Below are 26,090 nucleotides of genomic sequence, written 5' to 3' on the forward strand. Positions count from 1 at the left end.
TTCTTGGAGAGGCAGGAATATCAGTGTCAGGGAGAGATTTGAAGACATTGTACTGTTGGCTTTGAAGATGATAGAAGGGGCATGAGACAGGGATTTGGACAGCTTCTAGAAACGGGAAAATGGAAAGACATGGATTCTCCCCTTATTAATCTGCTTAGGCTTCAACAACAGAAATTTATTTCTTCACTGTTCTGGAGGCATGAAGTCCAAGATTAAGGTGCTGGTAAGGTTGGTTTCTGATGAGATTTCTCATCCTGGGTAGACAGGAGCTTTCTCACTCTGTCCTCACATGGCTTTTCCTCTGTGTATGCATGGAAAGAAAAGGGTATTTGGCATCACTTCCTCTTCTTATAAGGTCACCAGTCTCATCAGATTAGGCTCTATCCATGTGACTTCATTTCACTTAACCTCCTTAAGGCAGCATTTTCAAATATAGCTATACCAGGGGTAAGGGAGGTTACGGTTTCCGTTATGAATTTTGGGGAAACACACTTCAGTCAGTAACACCCCTAAAGTCTCCAGAAGGAATTCAGCTGCGCTGACACCTTGATTCAGCCTAGTGAGATTTCCAGCTGAAAAACTGTAAGATTATAAATTTTTGTTGTTGTAGGCCAATAATCCATCACTAACATGCTGCATCTAACACAGGGCTACATTAACTAAAGAAACTGCTGGACTGAGCCACCCTGCCTACCTTTGTGTGAATGCTTATGTACACACACTAGCCTCCACAGATTTCCATTCCCATAAGATGTTATGGGAATTCTTGAAAGCCAATAGCTACTTCACATTTTCTGTAAGCTTGCTTACCTAAGTTGGGAGGAATATACAGAGCAGCTCCCTAATTTGCAAGGAGTGGACATTTAAGGATGCTGTCCTGACAGATGGGTAATGATTCTTCCCCATAATTTAGGCAGAGACCTCCACAATTGCCCCTGTTGCCCTTTCTATTAAATGCTAAGCTTACAAGTTTTGGCTGAGGATACCACACAGGCTCCAACTTTGTGTGAGTTGAGTACCTGGATGGGTTTCAGGAGGAGCAGGGCTTCAATATCTCAGAGTCAAAGTGGGGGATACCTGGGGATCTTCAGAGGGGCTCTTTAGCCATAGAGGCAAAATGTTTTCTGCCAGTCTTGAGTTCCTATATTTCCAGGAATTGAAGCAGAAAATGAAGTGTCAAAAGGAGAGGCATGGAAATAAATTGAATGAGAGCTCCTTCAGGACATAAAGATAAACTTTTTAAAAAGGCTCATTAGTGGTTTCTAGATGTACGTGGTTAACCTGAGAAGAGCAGGTGGTCTATTTGCTTTGAGTTCTTCAGCTGTTCCCATGGTGAGGGTCGAGAAGTGCCTGACCCCTGTGCCCTGAGTCCAAAGAGAAATGCCTTGTGGAATTCTCTTTTTAACAGAAAAACACTAGTGTTCCCTGGATCTGTTGTGTATAGGGTATTCCATAAGCAAAAGGTACCCAAAATACTGAACCCAATTAGATAGTACTTGGCAACATATTTACTAACACAGAATTTTGACTGTGATGGGACCCCCCAACACATTTTTCCAAAAAGAGACCAAATCAGTTATTCTACCAGAATTTTATCCCTTGATACTGTAAAATAACCATAGTATTCAGAATTCAGATTTTGCCTTAAAGGAATTTTTATGTAGGGGATGGGAAAAATCTTATAAAATTTTACCGTATTTACTTAGGCTGTGATTGAACTTTTCCACAGCTTTATATTTTGTCTATTCCTTACAGGCTACCAGGAGAATGTACACTTCCTTGTTAATGCAAGTCAATGGAGACCTCCTTTGGAGTTAGTCGTCACACATAATGCCAACAATCTATCTTAATTAAGTGCCATTGTTTACATGATGTTATTATATATATATATACGTATTTTATTTTTATATATTACATGTTTATGTGTATGTTATTATATATATTACAAGTTCATTTAACTATACACTGGAACCAAAGGGATTTACTGGCAAAATAGTAGAAGGTATTTGCTACAATGTAGGATATTATTTGTAAAAGTGCAACAACTTTTAGATTTTTTAAAATGAGAAAATACCAAATTCTTTTAAAATTCCCAAAGACATACAAAATTTTAGTCTATTTTACCTATGTAAAATGTATGTTTTTACATTAACGTAAGTATGTAATTTTAGTCCATTTTAGCTATGGCATAACAACAGTTTGTGCTGAGGGTAAATCTAAGTGACTCTCAGTAAAGAGAATTTCACTGTGTAATATTCCAATATCGCCTTTATTTTTCTCTTTTTGCAGGTTTTGTTCAGTGGCTCATTCCCACTTGCCCCTTGCTTTTTATCATTTGGAGAAAAAAGCAAAAGGATCACATTTCATATTCCAGTTATGAACACTTAATTTCTTCTTCCCTTTGGAATTATATAACTGGAGAGTAACTTCTGGGCTTTGTGTAGCTTATACAAAAGAAGAGACTGTGTCCTATTTATAGTAGATGTCAAAAAATAGTCCTCCCCAACAAAGGCAGGTTCAGTACAGTTACATCACCATGGACTCAGATGGAATGAAAGGTCATGATTGAATTAAACAGTTTCCAAATGAACAGTTTGTTTTTATTTTATTTTTATTGTATTTTATATCATATTTTTATTTTATTTTTATTATATTTTTCACTTTGTCTCAGTGGTAAACACAAGTATCTAGTAAGAAAAACAAATATTTTCTCCCTGGATTGGTAGTTCTTTGTTACTGGGTATTTGAAAAGTGTTGAGGGTTAGAGGAGGTAGAGATAATGTTTGGACAGGGTCTTGTAATTTACCAGAAGTGAGGTTCTTAAGGAAGTCTTCTATGAATAGTCCTCTGTAGAGACATGTTCTCTGCTTCTCTTTCCCTTTATCTCCGTTTAGGTAACTCTTCTTTAATTTCTGACTCTGAACTGGAGACCACAGGGGCATTTATAACAGTTTGAGATATATTTTTCTCCACTTTTTTTTGGAGATATAATTGACCTACAGCACTGTACAAGTTTAAGGTATACAGAATAATGATTTGACTTACATATATTGTGAAATGATTACCAAAATGAGTTCAATAAACATGTATCATTTCAAATAGATATAAGAAAAGAAAAGAAGAAAAATGACTTTTTCCTTGAGGTGAGAACCCAGGTCTACTCTGACACCTTTCAAATACACCATGCAGCAGTGTTAATGACAGTCATGTTGTGCATTACCTCTCCAGAACTTGTAATGGGAAGTTTGTCCCTTTGACCACCTTCCCCCAATTTCCACATCTCCCATCCCCTGCCTCTGATAACCACAAGTCTGGTTTCTTTTTCTATGAGTTTGTAGGATCTAAAAGAAAAAAAAAAACTATAGTGAGATCACACTGTATTTGTCTTTCTTTATCTGTCTTATTTCACTTACAACATATTACTCTCAGGGTCCATCCATTTTGTCATAATGGCAGAATTTCTTTTATGGCAGAATAATATTACGTATACAGGTATCATTTATTTCTGTATCCATTCATCCACCAATGGACACTTAGGCTGTTTCCATACCTTAGTTGTTTTCAATGAGCAATGAACATGAGAATATAGATATCTCCTCAAGATAATTTTGTTTCCTTTGGATATATATATATACAGAAGTGGGATTGTTGGATCATATGATAGTTCTACTTTTAATTTTTTGAGGAACTGCTATACTGTTTTCCACAGTGGCTGCTCCAATTACAGTCCCACCAATAGTGCACAAGATTCATTTTTTCACATCCTCATCAGCTTTTGTTATCTTTTATTTTGATAACAGCTATTCAAATAGGTGTGAGCTGATGCCACATTGTGGTTCTTATTTGCATTTCTCTTCTTGTTAGTAGTGTTGAGTACTGTTTCATGTATACTTATTGACCATTCATATACCTTCTTTGGAACAATGTCTCTTCAGATCCTTTGCCCATTTTCTTCCATTGAATTATTTGTTCTTTTGCTGTTGAGTTGTATGACATCCTTATATATTTTTGGATATTTACCCATTATCAGATAAACCATTTGTAAATATTTTCCCCCATCTAGTAGGTTGCCTTTTCATGTTGTTGAGGATTTTCTTTGTTGTGAAAGTGCTTTTTGGTTGATATAGTCCCATTTGTTTATTTTTTATTTTGTTATTTGTGGTATAACGTGTTATATCCAAAAAATCATTGCCAACATCCATGTCAAGGAACTTTTTCCTTGTGTTTTCTTCTAGGGAGTTTTATGGTTTCTGGTATGAAATATACTTTTAATAAAATGTCCTATCACTAAGATTGGGATTTATTATTAATAGTATTTCCTGTTTTTTCCAGAAAGTTCTGGAATGATAATGTTGATGACAATGATCACAATTTCCATTTATTGAATAATTAATTACCAGATACTAGGCATTGTAGTATGTAAAGTGATCTTTACCAAGAGCTCATTATCTCATGTTATCCCCTGGACAAGGTATATTGATGCTATTACTATCGCTACTTTACTAATTGGGAAACTGAGAATTGGAAAGGTTAAGTAATTTGCTCCAGCCTGGGTCATGATTAGCATTTGAACCTGAAGTGAGTGCTTTGGACTTCCTGAAGGCAAGGGTTCTAGTTTATGGTCTTACCACTAAGGTATAATGGCCACTTACATTACTGAAGCCTTATTGTCATCACCTGTAAAATGATGGGATTGGATAGATCAATGAGTAAAATCCATAACTGGGGATACACTTCGTTCACAGATTGTTTTTGTTGCTCTTTAACATGCAAAATATTAAGTTTCTGAAGGAGTTGCAAGTTTTTTGTTTAATCAAGAGAGTTCTTATAAAAATCTGGACTCTGGGCTTTTCACGAAAACTCAGAATCTGTCATCCCTGGCTTGCATTCTATCCTGACAATGATAGGCTGAAGCGAGTCTGTTTCTTAACAGAAATGAGTACTTTTCAATTCATCATTGTCCCTCCCAGGAGCTTCCCTCATCTAAGCTATTTCTCTGATTCTCATAGGCATTTCTGTTTTGACACCGGGATTAGCTGATTTCTAATGTTTTCAGTTCAGTGATTATCCATGCTATGAACTTACCGTTTTTTCAGTAAACTAACTTTCCTATACCTAAACATGGCCTCAGTATATAACAACTGGGAATCTCTTTGGAGTTCACATTATTCATTTACAGAACTAGATATAAAATCCAACCTAAATTCCTTTCTGAGGAAATACCAGAGCTACAGTGTGTTGGTTTCTCCCAAGCATTCTTAAGAACAGGTCACACAGTTATTCAGTGTCTTAACAGGCACATTTAAGTGAGAAGATTGTAGAAGGCAGAGCAATGCCATGCACATTTTGTTAGAGTATTTTTTATTTCCATACAGGCTATGGGTAAATGACATGTATAATCTGAATAATGAAATAGGTTATTTATTTTCTAACTGATGCTTTAATTAAAGTGAGTTTTTCCCATTGGCTATTAGAAAAGTTTAGTGGAGATGCATGGAAAATATAATAGGATATGTTTGTTTCTTTATGAAATCTTTTTTAATTTTGGAAATTTTCCCTTTAGAATCAATTTGAATGTGATGTTTTTTACTAAGCTGACTAACATCTGTAGCCATTCATTCATTGTGTATGTGTGTGTATTTTTTTGCCCTAACAGATAAACAAAATTAAATAGGAAAAAAATTGCAATAGGCCAAAGCATGTGACATGATGGTCTTGTTTCCATCACACACAGAAACAAACAGCTTGTTTTAATAATCAAATATGTTTCCTAAGGGTCTTGTTAAATTGCTGAATGTAAATTGCAATTGGAATTGACTATTAAAGATCTTGGTAGAGTAGGTTAAACATCTGTTCAATTTATTACAATTTTATTTGTACTTCAGCTGTAACTGGGGCAATTAAGCCAATCAGAGCAAGCAAATCAAATCTAATTTACACTCTAATGGACTGAAAATGAATGAATAAACACCGTACTACTAACTGGATCCGAATGATTAAACATGCCTCTAAGGATTTTTTCTTCTATTTCAGTATACAAAATCATGGTGTTTATACTGTAATTAACCACTTAAGAAGATGTAAACAAATTTGAACATCTTTTTATGTTTTTCATGTTTTTATAAAATTTCAAAATAAAATTAAATATAATAGAGTCCTTCTTAACTCAGACAAGTTTACTTAGAAAATCATTGTTAAATTAAAAGTTTATGGTTTATCTTAATGCCAGCATTTAAATATAACATACAGACACAATTTTAAACAAAATATACTGTATTAATTTTTTGACCCTAGCCAGGGACTGTATGTAATAAGGAAGATTAATAGTGGATTTCATATGTGAGTTAAGCCTTTATTGAACTTTGTAGTGCACATACAATTTAGAAACGACAACTTGACAATGCAGAAGTGTAGCATTCGGCACAGTATCAAGGTGGAGCAAGCTAACATCCATATTATTAGGAGGTCAGGGTCACTAAAGCTGCCAAGGACTATACTATACACAGGAGCATGCATCCCAAAAGACAGGTTGATATTTGCAAAAGGGACAGTATATGTTCTGGATGGAAATCCAAGTTGACCTTACATCAATATTCTGGGAGCTTTTATCATTTAGGTTCAACAAATACCAAGCAAAGTACCATTATGTAACATGCACCATATTGAACATATATTAAATTATTATATAATATACCAGGCAATGTATTAGACTTTTTTATACTACTTACCTTATTGGATGAGCTAAAATTTCCTCTATTTGGGAAAATAACAACCAAGTCAATACCATATTTTGTCAAGTTTTTAGAAAGTGTACCTTTTAACACTCTCCAATTGGACCTTCAGTAAGCTAACTGGTAGCATTTTCATAATTTAACTGGAGATGTATTGGTTTTGAGTTGTTGTTTGTTTCAGGAACTTTATGTTTGAAGGCTTGGCAGAGGCTGTATGCCCATCCTTTTGCTTCCAATGTTTCATCAAAGCAAGTTTAGCAACTTCTGTTTCCTCAAAGCAGAGACTTTACAATCGCCTTTGGCCATGTGTCCTAGAGCCCATGGAGGCTCATCTCAGTTGAAATCTACCAAATAAAGGAAAACCCCGTCCAGCCTAGGTCTATAGTGATGCACTAAAGGTGCATATCTCTCCTCAATATGCCCTTTGCTGTATACAGGAAATCTTCACAGTATACAGCACTTTCCTCTATCAGTTGATCTCAAGTATCTTCTTTAAATAAAGCAACAATTATTATCAACAAATTACTACAACCAAAGTCAAGGGCTGCGTCCTATTCCTTCAGACAATATACTCTATTATGTCTGGGTAAATCCATCTCTCTTGCCAATAGGTTTCAGCCCTGGGCAAGTTTGCTATGGATTCAATGTGAACAAAGAAAATGACTGCAAACGTTCCTTGGGGTGAAAGGGTTTATTACCCTGTTTGTTATACTGACAGTAGATCAAGCACTAACGTCTCTGCCTCAGCGCAGAGCACTGGGCCGAGCTCTTCATATAGAACGATGATAGCTTATTGCCTAAGGGTGTGGAAGCCGTAGCCTAGCAACAAGCCAGTTGCATCATCAGGTGGTTTGAGTTTAGTGAGGATCCCGGCCACAGGAATCCCAACTTCCCCACACTCCACCCCAGCAGTATTCTTGCCTTACAATTTACATGCTTTCGATCTTCCACAATGGTCCCTGTGCGAGAAAGCTGGGGCACTCTAACAAGATTCCACAACAGCAACAGAGAATAACAAAAACTTACAGATCATAAAAATTAAGATACAGCAAGATTTTAATACAGGTAGCACAAATTATAATAATCCACAAGCCAGAGGAGGTTCCTAATAATAAAAGTTATAATAATCCTCAAGCCAGAACAAGTTCCCAATGTAAAAATACTTTAGGGGTGGTAAGACACATGTTTTAATGCCACCAACATAGACAAATCTTTTCCATCAAGTAGGATGCATGCAAGAGAGTGGTTCTGTGATAGGACGGTAGCAGGAAGGGGGTCTCTTCCAGGTCTAGTATACCATACTTTTACTCCTTTACTTGTGGAGGTTGCTGAAGGGTCTATATGTAGTGCTACTGGAGGTGAGTGCACTGGCCATAATGATAAAACAAAACTCCCCGGTAAGATGCTACTTTCTGGCTGTTGAGGAAATACTGCTGTGACCTTTGGCAGCCACTCTGCTGTATTGAACAAATACACAGGAGGCCAACTTCCAGGCCTTGTCCCGAAGGTGCCAGGAGAGCCAGCCATTGTTCGTCCATGTGAAGAAAGGCCACCTCCACTCAGTGGAGTCTCCGGGGCTCAGTGCAGTTGGTACTGGCAGCAAGATGTTATTCTGATATCCAAACTTTGGCTTCAGTGATTCTTCCTTGGTTTGTACATGCAGTTATATAGGGGAGTTAGCCATATGTGTTAACATGTCTACAGAGTTCAGGTCTCCCTTTCGGGGTCTCTCATTCAAACACAGTAGCACGGTCCATAAGCAGACTGACCAGCCCTGGAGACTATTGGTAATTGATGTTAGTCCAGGATTTAACAAGCCATTGTGCCTTTCTATCAGGCCTGCTGTGGTAGGATTGTATGGCTGTCTTGCCAATGGGTTTCAGCCCCGTGCAACTTTGCTGCGGATTCAATGTGACCAAAGAAATTGACAGTAAAACGTTCTTTGGGGTGAAATGGTTTATTACCCAGTGGTTCACACAACTGTAGGTGGAGCACTAGTGTCTCTGCCTCCACACAGAGTACTGGGCCAAGCTCTATGTACAGCACAATAACAGATTATTGCCTAAGGGTGTAGAAGTGGTAGTTAGCCAAAGGCAAGTTGCATCATCAGGTGGTTTGAGTCCAGTGAGGATCCTGGCCATAGGAACACCAACTACCCCACAATCCACCCTTCCAGGATTCTTCCCTTACAATCTACATGCTTTCAGTCTTCCGCAAGGATCCCTGTTCAAGAAAGCTGGAGCACTGTCTCCAGAATCCACAATAGCAACAGAGGATAACAGCATGTTAGAGATAATAAAAATTGAGATACAGCAAGATTTTGATACAGGTAACACAAATTATATTAATCCTCAAGCCACAGGAGGTTTCTTATAACAAAAGTAATAATAATCCTCAAGCCAGGAGAAGCTCATGCTCCACAAAGACTTTAGGTGTGATAAGACACATGTTTTAATGGCACCAACATTGGCAAATCTTGTTCATCAGGTAGGATGCATGCAAGAGAGTGGTCCTGTGATAGGACTGTAGCAGGAAGGGGGCCCCTTCCAGGTGTATTATAACATACTTTTACTCCTTTCCCCATGGGGTTAAGTGAGGGATCTATATATAGTGCTACTGGAGGTGCATGCACTGGCTATAATGATAAAACAAAACTCCCCATTAAGATGCTCCTGCCTTCTGGCCATTCAGGATATACTACTGTGACGTTTGGCAGCCACTCTGCTGCTATTCCAGGAATACACAGCAAGTCAGCTTCTGGGCCTTGTCCCCAAGAGGCCAGGAGAGCCAGCCTTCGTTCTTCCATGTGTTGAAAGGTCCAAGGTCACGTCCACCCAATGGAGTCTCCAGGATTTAGTGCAGTTGGTGCTGACAGCAAGATGTTATTCTGGTGGCCAAAGCTCGGTTTCAGTGATTCTTCGTTGTTTTGTATTTGCAGTTGTATAGGGGAGGCAGCCATATGTGTTAACATGTCTATGGGGCTCAGGGCTCCCTTTCAGGGTCTCTCATTCAAAGACAGTAGCACGGTCCATAAGTGGACTGACCATCCTCAAAGAATATTGGTATCTGTCCTGAGTCCAGATTTTAACAAGGCATTGTGCCTCTATGTCATGCATGCTGCAGTAAGATTGTATGACTGTCTCCCAAAGGGTTTCAACCTGAGGCAAGTTCGCTGTGTATTCAATATGAACAAATAAATTGACAGCAAAACGGTCTTTGGGGTGAAAGGGTTTATTACCCAGTTCCCCCAGCAGTAGATGGAGCATAGCTTCTTTGCCTTCACCCAGAGCACTGGGCCGTGCTCTCTATAAAGCACAATAACAGCTTATTGCCTAAGGGTGTGGAAGCAGTAACATAGCGACAGACCAGTTACATCATCAGCTGGTTTGAGTTCTGTGAGGATCCTGTCGATAAGATTCCCAACTTCCCCACAATCCACCAGTCCAGGATTCTCACCTTACAATCTACACACTTTCAATCTTCTGCAATGGTCTCTGTGCGAGAAAGCTGGAGCACTCTAACCAGATTCCAGAATAGCAACAGAGGATAACAACAACTTAATAAAAATAAAAATACAGCAATAATTTTTTTGTAGTTACTTATTCCTTTATTACATGTCTGCTAGTTGCTGTCAATTATAAAATAATTTATCATGTATTTTTTTTTTATTTAACTTTTTTATTTTGGTATCATTAATCTACAATTACATGAAGTACATTTTGCTTACTAGACTCCCCCTTCACCAAGTCACCCCCACAAACCCCATTACCATCACTGTCAATCAGCATAGTAAGATGCTGTAGAATCACTACTTGACTTCTCTGTGTTGTACGGCCCTCCCGAGCCCCCCACCCACACACATTATACATGCTAATCATAATGCTTCCTTTCTTTTTCCCCACCTTTATCCCTCCCTTTCCACCCATCCTTTCATGTCCCTTTCCCTTTAGTAACTGTTAGTCCATTCTTGGGTTCTGTGATTCTGCTGCTGTTTTGTTCCTTCTGTTTTTCTTTGTTCTTATACTCCACATATGAGTGAAATCATTTGGTACTTGTATTTCTCCGCCTGGCTTATTTCACTGAGCATAATACCCTCTAGCTCCATCCATGTTGTTGCAAATGGTAGGATTTGTTTTCTTCTATGGCTGAGTAATATTCCATTGTATATATGTAGCACATCATCTTTATCCATTCATCTACTGATGGACACTTAGGTTGCTTCCATTTCATGGCTATTGTAAATAGTGCTGCCATAAACATAGGGGTGCATCTGTCTTTTTCAAACTGGGCTGCTGCATTCTTAGAGTAAATTTCTAGAAGTGGAATTCCTGGGTCAAATGGTATTTCTATTTTGACCATTTTGAGGGACTTCCATACTGCTTTCCACAATGGTTGAACTAATTTACATTCCCACCAGCAGTGTAGGAGGGTTCCCTTTCTCCACAACCTTGCCAACATTTGTTGTTGTTTGTCTTTTGGATGGTAGCGATCCTTACTGGTGTGAGGTGATATCTCATTGTGGTTTTAATTTACATTTCTCTGATGATTAGCAATGTGGAGCATCTTCTCACATGTCTGTTGGCCATCTGAATTTTCTCTTCAGAGAACTGTCTATTCAGCTCCTCTGCCCATTTTGTAATTGGATTATTTGCTTTTTGTTTGTTGAGGTGTGTGAGTTCTTTATATATTTTGGATGTCAACCCTTTATTGGATCTGTCATTTATGAATATATTCTCCCATATTGTAGGATACCTTTTTGTTCTATTGATGGTATCCTTTGCTGTACAGAAGCTTTTCAGCTTGATAGTCCCACTTGTTCATTTTTGCTTTTGTTTCCCTTGCCCAGGGAGATATGTTCATGAAGAAGTCGCTTATGTTTATGTCTAAGAGATTTTTGCTTATGTATTTTTTCCAAGAGTTTTATGGACTCATGACTTACATTCAGGTCTTTGATCCATTTCAAATTTACTTTTGTGTATGGAGTTAGACAGTGATCCAGTTTCATTCTCTTACATGTAGCTGTCCAGATTTGCCAGCACCATCTGTTGAAGAGACTGTCATTTCCCCATTGTATGTCCATGGCTCCTATATCAAATATTAATTTACCATATATGTTTGTGATAATGTCTGGAGTCTCTATTCTGTTCCACTGGTCTGTGGTTCTGTTCTTGTGCCAGTACCAAATTGTTCTGATTACTGTGGCTTTGTAGTATAGCTTGATGTTGGGGAGTGAGATCCCCTCCTACTTTATTCTTCCTTCTCAGGATTGCTTTGGCTATTCGGGGTCTTTGGTGTTTCCATATGAATTTTTGAACTATTTGTTCCAGTTTGTTGAAGACTGCTGTTGGGAATTTGATAGGGATGGCATCAGATCTGTATATTGCTTTGGGTAGGATGGCCATTTTGACAATATTATTTCTTCCTAGCCAAGAGCATGGGATGAGTTTCCATTTGTTAGTGTCCTCTTTAATTTCTCTTAAGAGTGTCTTACAGTTTTCAGTATATAGGTCTTTCACTTCTTTGGTTAGGTTTATTCCTAGGTATTTTATTCTTTTTGATGCTATTGTGAATGAAATTGTTTTCCTGATTTCTCTTTCTATTAGTTCCTTGTTAGTGTATAGGAAAGCCACAGATTTCTGTGTGTTAATTTTGTATCCTGCAATTTTGCTGAATTTTGATATTAGTTCTAGTAGTTTCAGAGTGGAGTCTTTAGGATTTTTTATGTACAATATCATATCATCTGCAAATAGTGACAGTTTAACTTCTTCTTTACCAATCTGGATTCCTTGTATTTCTTTGTTTTGTCTAATTGCCATGGCTAGGACCTCCAATACTATGTTGAATAACAGTGGGGAGAGTGGGCATCCCTGTCTTGTTCCCTCTCAGTGGAAAAGCTTTCAGCTTCTCGCTGTTCAGTATGATGTTGGCTATGGGTTTATCATATATGGCCTTTATTATGTTGAGGTACTTGCCCTCTGTACCCATTTTGTTGAAAGCTTTTATCATGACTGGATGTTGAATTTTGTCAAATGCTTTTTTAACATCTATGGAGATGATCATGTGGTTTTTGTCCTTCTTTTTGTTTATGTCATGAATGATGTTGATGGACTTTTGAATGATGTCCTTGCATCTCTGGGATGAATTCCACTTGGTCATGGTGTATGATCCTTTTGATGTATTTTTGAATTCGGCTTGCTAATATTTTTTTGAGTATTTTTGCATCTACGTTCATCAGGGGTATTCGTGTGTAGTTTTCTTTTTTGGTGGGATCTTCGCCTGGTTTTGGTATTAGGGTGATGTTGGATTCATAGAATGAGTTTGGGAGTATTTCTTCCTCTTCAATTTTTTGGAAAACTTTAAGGAGAATGTGTATTATGTCTTCTCTGTATGTGTGATAAAATTTCAAGGTAAATCCTTCTGGCTTGGAGGTTTTGTTCTTGGGTAGTTTTTTGATTACCACTTCAATTTCGTTGGTGGTAATTGGTTTGTTTAGATTTTTTGTTTCTTCTTGGTCAGTGTTGGAAGGTTGTATTTTTCTAGGAAGTTGTCCATTTCTTCTAGGTTTTCCAGCTTGTTACTATATAGGTTTTCATAGTGTTCTCTAATAATTCTTTTTATTTCTGTGGGGTCCGTCATGATTTTTCCTTTCTTTTTTCTGACTCTGTTGATATATGTTGATTCTCTTTTTCTCTTAATAAGTCTGGCTAGAAGCTTATCTATTTGTTTATTTTTCTCAAATAATCTGCTCTTGGTTTCATTGATTTTCTCTATTGTTTTATTCTTCTCAATTTTGTTTATTTCTTCTCTGATCTTTATTATGTCCCTCCTTCTGATGACTTTAGGCCTGATATGTTCTTCTTTTTCCAATTTCAATAATTGTGACATTAGACTGTTCATTTGGGATTGTTTTTCCTTCTTTAAATATACCTGGATTGCTATATACTTTCCTCTTAAGACTGCTTTTGCTGCATCCCACAGAAGTTGGGGCTTTGTGTTGTTGTTGTCATTTGTTTACATATATTGTTTGATCTCTATTTTAATTTGGTCATTGATGCATAGGTTATTTAGGAGCATGTTGTTAAGCCTCCATGTGTTTATGAGCCTTTTTGCTTTCTTTGTACAATTTATTTCTAGTTTTATATCTTTGTGGTCTGAAAAGTTGGTTGGTAGGATTTCAATCTTTTTAAATTTACTGAGGCTCTTTTTGTGGCTTAGTATGTGGTCTATTCTGGAGAATGTTCCATGTGCACTTGAGAAGAATGTGTATCCTGTTGCTTTTGGATGTAGAGTTCTATAGATGTCTATTAGGTCCATCTTTTCTAGTGTTTTGTTCAGTGCCTCTGTGTCCTTACTTATTTTCTGTCTGGTGGATCTATCCATTGGAGTGAGTGGTGTGTTAAAGTCTCCCAAAATGTGTGCATTGCATTCTATTTCCTCCTTTAATTCTGTTAGTATTTGTTTCAGATATGCTGGTGCTCCTGTATTGGGTATATATATATTTATAATGGTTATAACCTCTTGTTGGACTGACCCCTTTATCATTATGTAATGTCCTTCTTTATATCTTGTTACTTTCTTTGTTTTGAAGTCTATTTTGTCTGATATTAGTACTGCAACACCTGCTTTTTTCTCCCTGTTGATTGCATGAAATATCTTTTTCCATCCCTCACTTTTAGTTTGTGCATGTCTTTGGATTTGAGGTGAGTTTCCTGTAAGCAGCATATAGATAGGTCTTGCTTTTTTATCAGTTCTATTACTCTGTGTCTTTTGATTGGTGCATTCAGTTCCTTTATATTTAGGGTGATTATTGAAAGATATGTAGTTATTGCCATTGCAGGCTTTAAGTTCATGGTTACCAAAGGTTGAAGGTTAGCTTCTTTACTATCTTACTGTCTAATTTAACTCACTTATTGAGCTGTTATAAACACTGTCTGGTGATTCTTTATTTCTCTCCCTTCTTATTCCTCCTCCTTCATTCTTCATATGTTGGGTGTTTTATTCCGTGCTCTTTTGTGTTTCCTTTGACTGCTTTTGTGGGTAGTTGATTTTATTTTTTGCCTATAGTTAGTATTTTGTTGGTCTGCTTTCTTTGCTGTGATTATATTTTTTCTGGTGACCTCTATTTAGCCTTAGGAGTACTCTCATCTAGAATAGTCCTTCTAAAATACCCTGTAGAGGTGGTTTGTGTGAGGCTAATTCCCTCAACTTTTGCTTATTTGGGAATTGTTTAATCCCTCCTTCATATTTAAATGATAATCGTGCTGGATACAGTATTCTTGCTTCAAGGCCCTTCTATTAAATTGCATTAAATATATCATGCCATTCTCTTCTGGCCTGTAACATTTCTGTTGAGAAGTCTAATGATAGCCTGATGGTTTTCCTTTGTAGGTGACCTTTTCTCTCTCTAGCTGCCTTTAATACTCTGTCCTTGTCCTTGATCTTTGCCATTTTAATCATTATGTGTCTTGGTGTTGTCCTCTTTGGGTCCCTTCTGTTGGGAGTTCTGTGTGCGTCCGTGGTTTGAGCGACTATTTCTTCCCCTCCGCCCAATTTAGGGAAGTTTTCAGCAATTATTTCTTCAAAGACACTTTCTATCCCTTTTCTCTCTCTTCTTCTTCTGGTACCTCTATAATGTGAATATTGTTCCATTTGAATTCGTCACACAGTTCTCTTAATATTCTTTCATTCCTGGAGATCCTTTTATCTCTCTCTGCATCAGCTTCTCTGTGTTCCAGTTCTCTGATTTCTATTCCATTAACAGCCTCTTGCACGGCATCCAGTCTGCTCTTAATTCCTTCCAGAGGTTGCTTTATTTCTGTATTCTCCCTCTGTACTGCAGATACATCAGCATGGTTATGACCTTTATTTTGAATTCTTTTCCAGGGAGATTGGTTAAGTCTGTCTCCCCAAGCCCTTTCTCAGGGGTTGTCTGGACTATTTTGGACTGGACTAAATTCTTCTGCCTTTTAATGGTGATAGAGGTATGTGTAGGCAGGTAGAGCATGTGTCAGCTTGGAGAACAAAGTTCTTTCCTGCTTGCTGGTCGCCTTGCTCTTTTCCGCTACCTGTGTCAGTTACCTGCACTCCTGGAGCAGCCTCCGGGTTAAACCCCTAAGTTGTTGTGGGCAGGGTCTCTGTCAGAGTAGTCCAGAACCCTGTGGGGTGTGGCAGGTGTATTGGGTGCACTCTCCTGTGAAAGCGGCACCCCTGCTGGGCAGCTGTGTGCCAGCAGCAACCTTTGGGTCTGGCCTGGGTGACTGTGTGCTGGGATGAGATTCTAGGTGGCCACTGGGGGCACAGCTGCTCCTGGGCTGCTCCTCCGCTGCTGGTGCTGGCTCCTGTGTGCTTTTCCTGGGCCCCTCTGGTGCTGCTGGCATGCATGGGCTGCTCCTGGGCCATTTGGTCACCGCCACTGCGGGCTGGTGTGGGTTGCTCCCTGCCCCTCTGGCACTGCCGCCCCAGGCATGCACTGCCACTCTCCCACTATTGAGCTGATGTTTTGGGGTCCGCGCCAGTTGGGGGAACAACTGGCAGGCTGCTTATCACGGTGAGGGGCTTCACAGCTGCACTGCCACCCAGGGGGTTAGGTCGCCTAGAGTTCCCTGGGGTTCCCAGCCTGCTTGGCTCAATGCGCTGGGATGACTTCATCCAGCTGTGGGGCCCCTGTCCCTTTAAGACTTGCAAAAAGCACTCGCTTCTCTTTTGTCTCAGGGGTGCCAGTTGCGGGGACCTTCTTGCAGGTTTTGCTTTACTGTTTCTCTAATAACCAGCACCTCATGTACTGTGTGTCTGTGCTCCCGGTATGGATTTCTAGGGCTGGTTGTTTAGCAGTCCTGGGCTTTCACTCCCTCCTCATTCTGACTCCTTTCTTTCAGTGGGGGTCTGGGGTAGGGGGGCATTCGTGTCCCACTTGGCCACAGCTGGTATCTTACCCCCTTTGTGTGATGCTGAGTTCTCACAGATGTAGATGTAGCCTGGCTGTTGTACTATATCCACTGGTGTCTTCTTTAGGAATAGTTGTGTTTGATATATTTTCACAAATATACATGTTTTAGGGAGGAAATTTCAGTTGAACTACTCATGCCACCATCATGGCTCCCCTCAGGAAGATTTTGATAAAGGTAACAGAAATCATAATATTCCTCAAGCCTGAGAAGGTCCCTAATAACAATAATTATAATAATTGTTAAGCCAGAGGAAGTTCCCAATTCACAAAGTCTTTAGGGACAATAAGGCACATGTTTTAATGGCACCAACATAGGGAAATATTGTCCATCAGGTAAGATGCATGCAAGAGAGTGATCCTATGATAGGACTGTAGCAGGAAGGGGGTCCCTTCCAGGTGCAGTATACCATACTTATACTCCTTTACTAGTGGGGGTTACTGAAGGGTCTTTATGTAGTACTACTGGAGGTGCATACACAGGCCATAATGATAAAACAAAACTACCTGGTAAGATGCTCCTGCTTTCTGGCCATTGAGGACTGTGACCTTTGGTGGCCACTATGCTGTATTGAAGGAATACACAGGAGGCCAGCTTCCAGATCTTGTCCCCAAGGTGCCAGGAGAGCCAGTCATCATTCTTCCATGTGAAGAGACGTCCAAGGCCACCTCCCCTCAATGGAGTCTCAGGGATTCAGTGCAGTTGGTAGTGGCAGCAAGATGTTACTCTGATGTCCAAACCTCAGCTTCAGTGATTCCTCCTTGGTTTGTACTTGCAGTTTTATAGGGGAGGCAACATGTGTGTTACCGTGTCTACGGAGCTCAAGGCTCCCTTTCGGGGTCTCTCATTCAAACGCAGTAGCATGGTCCGTAAGTGGACTGACCAGCCCCGCAGACTATTGGTAGTTGACTGCAGTCCAGATTTTAACAAGCCATTGTGACTTTCTATCATGCCTGCTGCAGTGGGATTGTACAGCAGTCTTGTCAATGGGTTTCAGACCTGGGCAAGGTCACTGCAGATAAAATGTGACCATAGAAATTGACAATAAAACGCTCTTTGGGATGAAAATGTTTATTACCTGGTTGTTCACCTGGAGGTATACTGGTCAAGCAGTAGCATCTCTGCCTCCACACAGAGCACTGGGCCGAACTCTGTGTGTAGCACAATAACAGATTATTGCCTAAGGTTGTGGAAGCAGTAGTTTAGCCAAAGGCCAGTTACATCATCAGGTGATTTGAGTTCAGTGTGGATCCTGGCCATAGGAACCCCAACTTCTCCACACTCCACCCTTCCAGTATTCTCACCTTACAATCTACACACTTTCAGTCTTCTGCAACGGTCCCTGTGTGAGAAAGCTGGAGCACTGTCACCAGAGGATAACAGCATGTTAGAGATAATAAAAATTGAGATACAGCAAGATTTTGATACAGGTAACACAAATTATATTAATTCTCAAGCCACAGGAGGTTTCTTATAACAAAAGCAATAATAATCCTCAAGCCAGGAGAAGCTCATGCTCCACAAAGACTTTAGGTGTGATAAGACACATGTTTTAATGGCACCAACGTTGGCAAATCTTGTTCATCAGGTAGGATTCATGCAAGAGAGTGGTCCTGTGATAGGACTGTTGTAGGAAGGGGGCCCCTTCCAGGTGTTTTATAACATACTTTTACTCCTTTCCCCATGGGGTTTAGTGAGGGATCTATATATAGTGCTACTGGAGGTGCATGCACTGGCTATAATGATAAAACAAAACCCCCCATTAAGATGCTCCTACCTTCTGGCCATTGAGGATATACTACTGCGACATTTGGCGGCCACTCTGCAGTTATTCCAGGAATACACAGCAGGTCAGCTTCCGGGCCTTGTCCCCAATAGGCCAGGAGAGGCAGCCATCATTCGTCCATGTGTCAAAAGGTCCAAGGCCACGTCCACTCAATGGAGTCTCTGGGGTTCAGTGCACTTGGTGCTGGCAGCAAGATGTGATTCTGGTGGTCAAAGCTCAGCTTCAGTGATTCTTCATTGTTTTGTACTTGCAGTTGTATAGGGGAGGCAGCTGTATGTGTCAACATGTCTACGGGGCTCAAGGGCTCCCTTTCAGGGTCTCTCATTCAAAGACAGTAGCACGGTCCATAAGTGGACTGACCATCCTCAAAGAATATTGGTATCTGTCCTGAGTCCAGATTTTAACAAGGCATTGTGCCTCTCTATCATGCATGCTGCATTAGGATTGTATGGCTTTCCTCCCAAAGGGTTTCAACTCCAGGCAAGATTGCTGTGGATTCAATGTGAATGAAGAAATTGACAGCAAAACATTCTTTGGGGTGAAAGGGTTTATTACCAGGTTGTTCTCCCGGCAGTATATCAAGCACTAGCATCTCCGCCTTCGTGCAGAGCACTGGACTGTGCTCTCCATGTACCACTATAACAGTTTATTGCCTAAGGGGGTTGAAGCAGTAGCATAGCAACAGGCCAGTTACGTCATCAGGTAGTTTGAGCTCAGTGAGGATCCTGTCGATAGGAATCCCAACTTCCCCACAATCCACCTGTCCAGGAATGTCACCTTACAATCTACATGCTTTCAATCTTCCACCATGGTCCCTGTGCAGGAAAGCTGGAGCACTCTAACCAGATCCCAGAATAGCAACAGAGGATAACAACAACTTAGAGACAATAAAAATTAAGATACAGCAAGATTTTGATACATGTAATGGAAATTATAATAATCCTGAAGCCTAAGGAAGTTCCTAATAACAATAATTATAATAATTGTTAAGCCAGAGGACGTTCCCAATCCACAAAGTCTTTATGGGCAATAAGGCACATGTTTTAATGGCACCAACATAGGCAAATCTTGTCCATCAGGTAAGATGCCTGCAGGAGAGTGGTCCTGTGATAGGACGGTAGCAGGAAGGGGGTCCCTTCCAGGTGCAGTATACCATACTTTTACTCCTTTACCAGTGGGGGTTACTGAAGGGTCTATATATAGTGCTACTGGAGGTGCATGCACTGGCCATAATGATATAACAAAACTCCCTGGTAAGATGCTCCTGCTTTATGGCCTTTGAGGATATATTGCTGTGACCTTTGGCAGCCACTCTGCTGTATTGAAGGAATACACAGGAGGCCAGATTCCAGGCCTTTTCTCCAAGGTGACAGGAGAGCCAGCCATCATTCTTCCATGTGAAGAGAGGTCCAAGGCCACCTCCACTCAATGGAGTCTCAGGGATTCAGTGCAGTTGGTAGTGGCAGCAAGATGTTATTCTGATGTCCAAACCTTGGCTTCAGTGGTTCTTCCTGGGTTTGTACTTGAAGCTGTATAGGGGAGGCAACCATGTGTGTTACCATGTCTACAGAGCCCAGGGCTCCCTTTCAGGGTCTCTCATTCAAATGCAGTAGCATAGTCCGTAAGCAGACTGATCAGCCCCGCAGACTATTGGTAGTTGACTTTAGTCCAGATTTTAACAAGCCATTGTGCCTCTCTATCATGCCTGCTGTGATAGGATTGTATGGCTGTCTTGCCAAGGGGTTTTAGCCCCAGGCAAGTTCGCTGCAGATTCAATGTGACCAAGGAAATTGACAGTAAAATGCTCTTAGGGGTGAAAAGGTTATTACCCGGTTGTTCACCCAGGGGGTAGGTTGAGCACTAGTCTCTGCCTCAGCTCAGAGCACTGGACAGTGCTCTATGTACAGCACAATAACAGATTATTTCCTAAGGTTGTGGAAGCGGTAGCTTGGCAACAGGACAGTTACATTATCAGGTGGTCTGAGTTTAGTGTGGATCCTGGCCATAGGAACCCCAACTTCCCCACACTCCACCCTTCCAGGATTCTTACCATATAGTCTACATGCTTTCAGTCTTCTGCAATGGCCCTTATATGAGAAAGCTGGAGCACTGTCACCAGATTCCACAATAGCAACAGAGGATAACAACAACTCAGCGATAATAAAAATAAAGATACAGCAAGATTTTCATACAGGTTACACAAATTATAATACTCGTTAACCCAGAGGAGGTTCCTAATAACAAAAATTATAATAATCCTCAAGCCACAGGAATTTCCCAATCTACAAAGACTTTAGCAGTGATAAGACACATATTTTAATGGCACCAACATAGGCAAATCTTGTCCATCAGGTAGGATGCAATGCAGGAGAGTGTTTCTGTGATAGGACTGTAGCAGGAAGGGGGACCCTTCTAAGTCTGGTATACCATACTTCTCTTTTTCCCCATGGGGGTTACTGAAAGGTCTATATATAGTGCTACTGGAGGAGCATGCACTGGCCATAATGATAAAACAAAACCCCCCATTAAGATGCTCCTACCTTCTGGCCCTTGAGGTTATACTGTGACCTTTGGTGGCTTCTCTGCTGTTATTCCAGTAATACACAGGAGGCTAACTTCCAGGTCTTGTCCCCAAGGTGCCAGGAGAGCCAGCCATCGTTGGTCCATGTGGCAAAAGGTTCAAGGCCACGTCCACTACTTGGAGCCTCTGAAGTTGAGTGCAGTTGGTCCTGGCAGCAAGATGTTATTCTGATGGCCAAACCTCGGCTTCAGTGATTCTTCGTTGGTTTGTACTTGCAGTTGTATAGAGGAGGCAGCCATATGTGTTAACATGTCTATGGGTCTCAGGGCTCCCTTTGGCATCTCTCATTCAAACGCAGTAGCACGCAGTAGCAAATGCGTACTGCCCATGCCTGCAGACTATTGGTATCTGTCTTTAGTCCAGATTTTAACAAGCCATTGTGCCTCTCTATCATCCATGCTGCAGTAGGATTGTATGGCTATCTTGCCCATGGGTTTCAGAGCTTGGCAAATTTGGTATGGATTCAATATGACCAAAGAAATGAGAGTAGAACATTTCTTTGGGGTGAAAGGGTTTATTACCCAGCTTGTTCTCCCAGTAGTTGGTTGAGTGAGTATTAGTGTGCAGAGCACTGGGCTGAGCTCTCTCTGTATCACAATAACAGCTTATTGCCTAAGGGTGTGAAAGCAGTCGCCTAGCAACAGACCAGTTACATCATCAGGTGGTTTGAGTTCATTGAGGATCCTGGCCATAGGAACGCCAGTGTCCCCACCCACACCAGCCCGTTCCTCCTTCCTACCTTCTTTCCTTCCTTCTCTTCTTCCTCAAATATTATTGAGGTGCTGTTCAGTGAAATGTGCTAGCTAGACCTCAAGAATATAATTGTAAGCCAAAAAGACATGTGCACTGACCTTGTGAAGCTAGAGGAGGAAAAAAGCATTAATCAAATATTCATACAATGAATGTGAAAATGAAATCTTGATAACAATTAGAAAGGTGAGGTTGATGCCGGGGTTCTTGTTCACAAAACCAAAGAATGAGCTTCACAAACAGTCAAGGTAGGAGAGCAAGGTACACGCTTTTATTTAGAGATAAAGTGAAAGTGATGCTGGGGTTCTTGTTCACGAAGCCAAAGAATGAGCTGCACAAACAGTCAAGGTAGGAGAGCAAGGTGCTTTTATTTAGAGATAAAGTGAAAGGACAGAGCTCCCAGCTCACACCAGGAAGGGACAAGAGGGTCCATGGTGGTGCATTGTCTAGGGGGTTTTATAGGCAGTTGAGGATATTTGGGAACGTGAAAGAGAGTTTAGGGGTATGGACTTGTTAAGTGGTCCCTGAATATTAAAAATCAACTTAACATAAGGAATTTCCTGCCTTGATTTCTCTCTGGGATACCAGTGTCTTGGTCTGGGAGCACATCAAAAGGCTGCCTGCCCAGCCCCCAAGGTGGGCTGAGGTATTGTCTATTTGCTAAAGAATCTTACCTCTTGAACTTCCTGGGTGTTAAAATGCAATCTTATAATGAACTAGTGGTTACCAAAGGGGAGCCATGTGGGAGGGTGGGTGGGGAGGAAGGGAGAAGGGGACTGAGGGGTATTACGTTTAGTACACATGGTGTGGGGAGTCATGGGGAGAACAGTGTATCACAGAGAAGGGATATAGTGGATCTCTGGCAACTTGCTGCACTTGATGGACAGTGACTACATTGGGGTATGGGTGGGGACTTGATAATATGAGTAAATGTAGTAACCACATTGTATTTTCATGCAAAACCTTCATAAGAGTGTATATCAATCATACCTGAATAAAAAATAAAAATAAATAAAAACAAAAACAAAAACAAAACCTAAAACTAAAAAAAAAAATGCAGTCTTATCTTTAAGATGGAATTCTTCCGGCCTTTTACCATGCTGTCTACAGCTGGGTCTGCATGCTAAGTTAGTTGCTCAGTTTGTAAAATCACTTTGTCAGATCTGAAGGAGGAAAGACAGCACATAGCCTTGGCCTTTTAGTATGCTAAAGTGAATCTTACACATGGTTACAAATGATTAGCATAATAAAACATGTGCTACTCTTCTTTATCTGGGGAACATTAACTGATCTCACTGAAGAATGATTCTAGAGCTTAATGTTTAACATAGAGTTTTACTAGGGGGGTTTCCTTGCATGTAGTCACCCTGCTCTGCCTGCAAATATCCCGCCCTGCCCTCTCCGGAGGCCCTCACCCTACTCTGACTACATCCATGGTCCCTGTCTCAAGGTCAGTGTCTGAGGAAAACAGTCTATAACCAAGGCTACTTGTCTTCTTAGGGAAGGCTCTCTGATGAAGGTTATGGAAGAAGTGTCGTGCCAAGATGAAAAGGTTGAATTGAAGTTAAATAGGCGAAGAGAGGAAGCAAGGGCTCCAGACAGAGGAGACAGGTATGTACACATATTTTGGAACTTGGCAGAATATGATACGAAGAACTGAGAGAAGGCCAGGGCTGAGAAGGCCTGTGACATGTTGAGGCTTCTCAGAGACGTACAGAAGGGCTGAAATTTGTAGAACCTGTGAACTGTGTCAAGGAATGTTATCTTTATCATAGAAGCACTTTGGAAGATACTTAAGCAGAAGTTAAAGCATCACTGCCTGCAGAGAGAATTAACTGAAGCAGAGCAAGCTAGTTGGGCTAGCCAACCAAGTGGGAAAAGACTGAAAAAATCCAGGTGCAAGAAGGTGCTATCTAAGGTCAGCATAGTGGTCGTCCTTAAGACAAGTGGATGGATTTGAGAGGCATGAAGGTATATGTATTGCCTTTGAGTTATTCTTTGCTTCAGGCACTTAGTATTTACCATGTATTTTAAGCTTTATCCTCAATAAATGATAAACTTCTCAAATACAAGTTTCTTTTCTTCTTCTTCCACTATCCAGCTTTATCATCGTTTGCTGCTGTTTATTCCACATAGCAGAACTCAATTTAACTTGGAGTGAAAAAAGTCTAAACCAAACCTTTAGAACCTAATGCTTGTTGTCCATTGTTTCTTTCAGGTCGTGGCGCAGCAGCTATGCAGCCCTGAGAGGTGGAAGGGGGGAGACTTGGACATGCCAGGGATGTGGCCAAACCATCTTTACCTTTAAGGAGTCTTGATGAAATCTGGCTACTATAAATTCTGATTGAGTCTTATGATGTTTGCAGAGCACATGGGACCACTTTGTTAGAAGCAAAAGTGTCTTCTCACCAGGAAGAGGACCATGTGCAGGAAGAGGAGGTGTAAATGGAGAGGAGCCACAGCCCTTTCAGAAAACTACATGATGTAACAGCCCCACTACACTGCCTCATTTGTGCTGGAAAATTTTAAATAGTAGGAGAAATATAATCCTGTGCCATTAGCATAGCAACAAATACGTTCTCAGCAAATAAACTTGGTTCCAGGGTGGCATTTAGCTCCGTTTTGCATGCCCTTCTGTCTCACCTTTCATTGCCAACACCATTGAAGTCCTAATGGAAAGACAGCCTTTGAAAGAATCCTGCTGGCTTTTTGGCTGCCTGTTGGCAACAGAGGAGACAAGGAGGACGAGAATATACATTTGTAAAGTTCCACTTGCTATCTTACTCAGGGACAGCATTTTATCCTTTCAAGCTCATCTCCCAGCCACTGTAATTAGGCCTTCCGGAAACAGCATCGCAGCTGTCCTGACATCACAATAGCATTTTGATAAGCTTGGACAGTTACCAGTTCATCTGTCTGGCAAGACGTTGCTGCAGACCCAAAGACTTCACTGTAACTTGGAGGATGCCATTAGTTCCCAGAAAGGAAATAGAAATATTTTTATAACAATATGCAAAGAAGTCATTCAGGAGCAGGCTTATGATGTCAAACCTTTTATCTTCAAACCTAGCAACAAGACTTCTCATATTGAATCGTTCACTTAGGAGGGCATAATAAAAGGAGAGGACAAGGCAAGCAGGGGAGAAGTGTCTTGATCTCAGGCTGCTGCGGCTTCTGAGTGTGAAGGTACATATGGTCATGTTGATATTTTGACTAGGAGTTCACCCCAGTCGAGCATCCATGATTTTGCATTCAGGTCAAAAGCCTTGATCATATGTTGTGTCTTCTATAATGGGAGGGCCTGGATTTCAATGACACCAGAGTATGATGCTATGTCTTCAAGAGCCTTTTCCCTTAGGAGAAGTAGGGCTATCCAGTAGGACTTCCAGTGATGGTGGGAATGCTCTACTCCCTGCTGTAAAAGCACTTAAGATGTGGCCAGGACAACCAAAGAACTGAATTTTTAAATTTTTAGGTTTTAATGAAGGTGCATTTGGCTGGTGACCACCATATTGGCCAGTGAGGAGTGCAGGGCTGAGGCACCTACTATAGGCATTTGTGAGTAATGTCACATCTTAAGGCAGAAAGTTCAACCACATCCTTTTGTCCCAAGATTAGAAAAGAATTATTCTGCAGTCATTAACTCAACCTCTGAAATGAACCTTAAACTCTCAAGTGGGAGAAAAAGGTATCTGAGGGACAGAATAATGCCTCTGGCCTTTTGGCTAGAGCCACCCTCTTTCCTCTTTATTTCTTCATTTCTTTTTCAAAAGCTCCTCATTGCAAATATTTCTAGCATGGCTGCAGAGACAAAATGAATAACTGCTTTTAGTTAATACCTGCTGGACCAGCACAAGGCTGAGTCTCTACTTCAAAGATATTTACTAAGTAGAGTCAATGTATGTTTTAAAGGGCGTCCTCGAATTTTCTTGTAATATCATATAACTATTTCTATTATGAGACACAATTTCCTGATACTGTGAGGAGATAAAGACTCTTTTCCTCTTTTAGTTGCAATTGCATGACTGCTTTTAACAACTCATATGCTTGTAAGTAAGGCCCTTCATTTGAACCATAAGCAAGGCTATCTCTTCTCCAGAAAACTTTTGACTGATTTCTATTGCTGTCATTGACTCACTGAGGCATTAATCTATAGGACTGTAAATACTCTGGGGCGGCTTTTGCCCACCTGTTCTTGTACCCTGCCTGTGTACATCAGTAAAAGTGGCATGTAGGCAAAAGGGGGAAGGCAGCATTTGGCCCAATCACTCCACTGCAGCTGCTGAAACAGAAACGCC

At 40.6% G+C, this 26,090-nt stretch overlaps 1 long non-coding RNA gene across 1 annotated transcript in view; it reads left to right on the forward strand.

The window, feature by feature from the left end:
• Positions 1–25,436, forward strand: part of LOC108405354 (uncharacterized) — a 108,843-nt gene extending 83,407 nt beyond the window's left edge. Inside the window, exons 5-6 of the long non-coding RNA XR_001855163.3 lie at positions 23,293–23,403; positions 24,011–25,436. This is a non-coding gene — a long non-coding RNA (uncharacterized lncRNA). The remainder of the gene's footprint in view (positions 1–23,292; positions 23,404–24,010) is intronic.
• The last annotated feature ends 654 nt before the right edge of the window (positions 25,437–26,090 follow it).

This window comes from Manis javanica, chromosome 2 (assembly GCF_040802235.1).
Source record: "Manis javanica isolate MJ-LG chromosome 2, MJ_LKY, whole genome shotgun sequence".
NCBI classification, from domain to species: domain Eukaryota; kingdom Metazoa; phylum Chordata; class Mammalia; order Pholidota; family Manidae; genus Manis; species Manis javanica.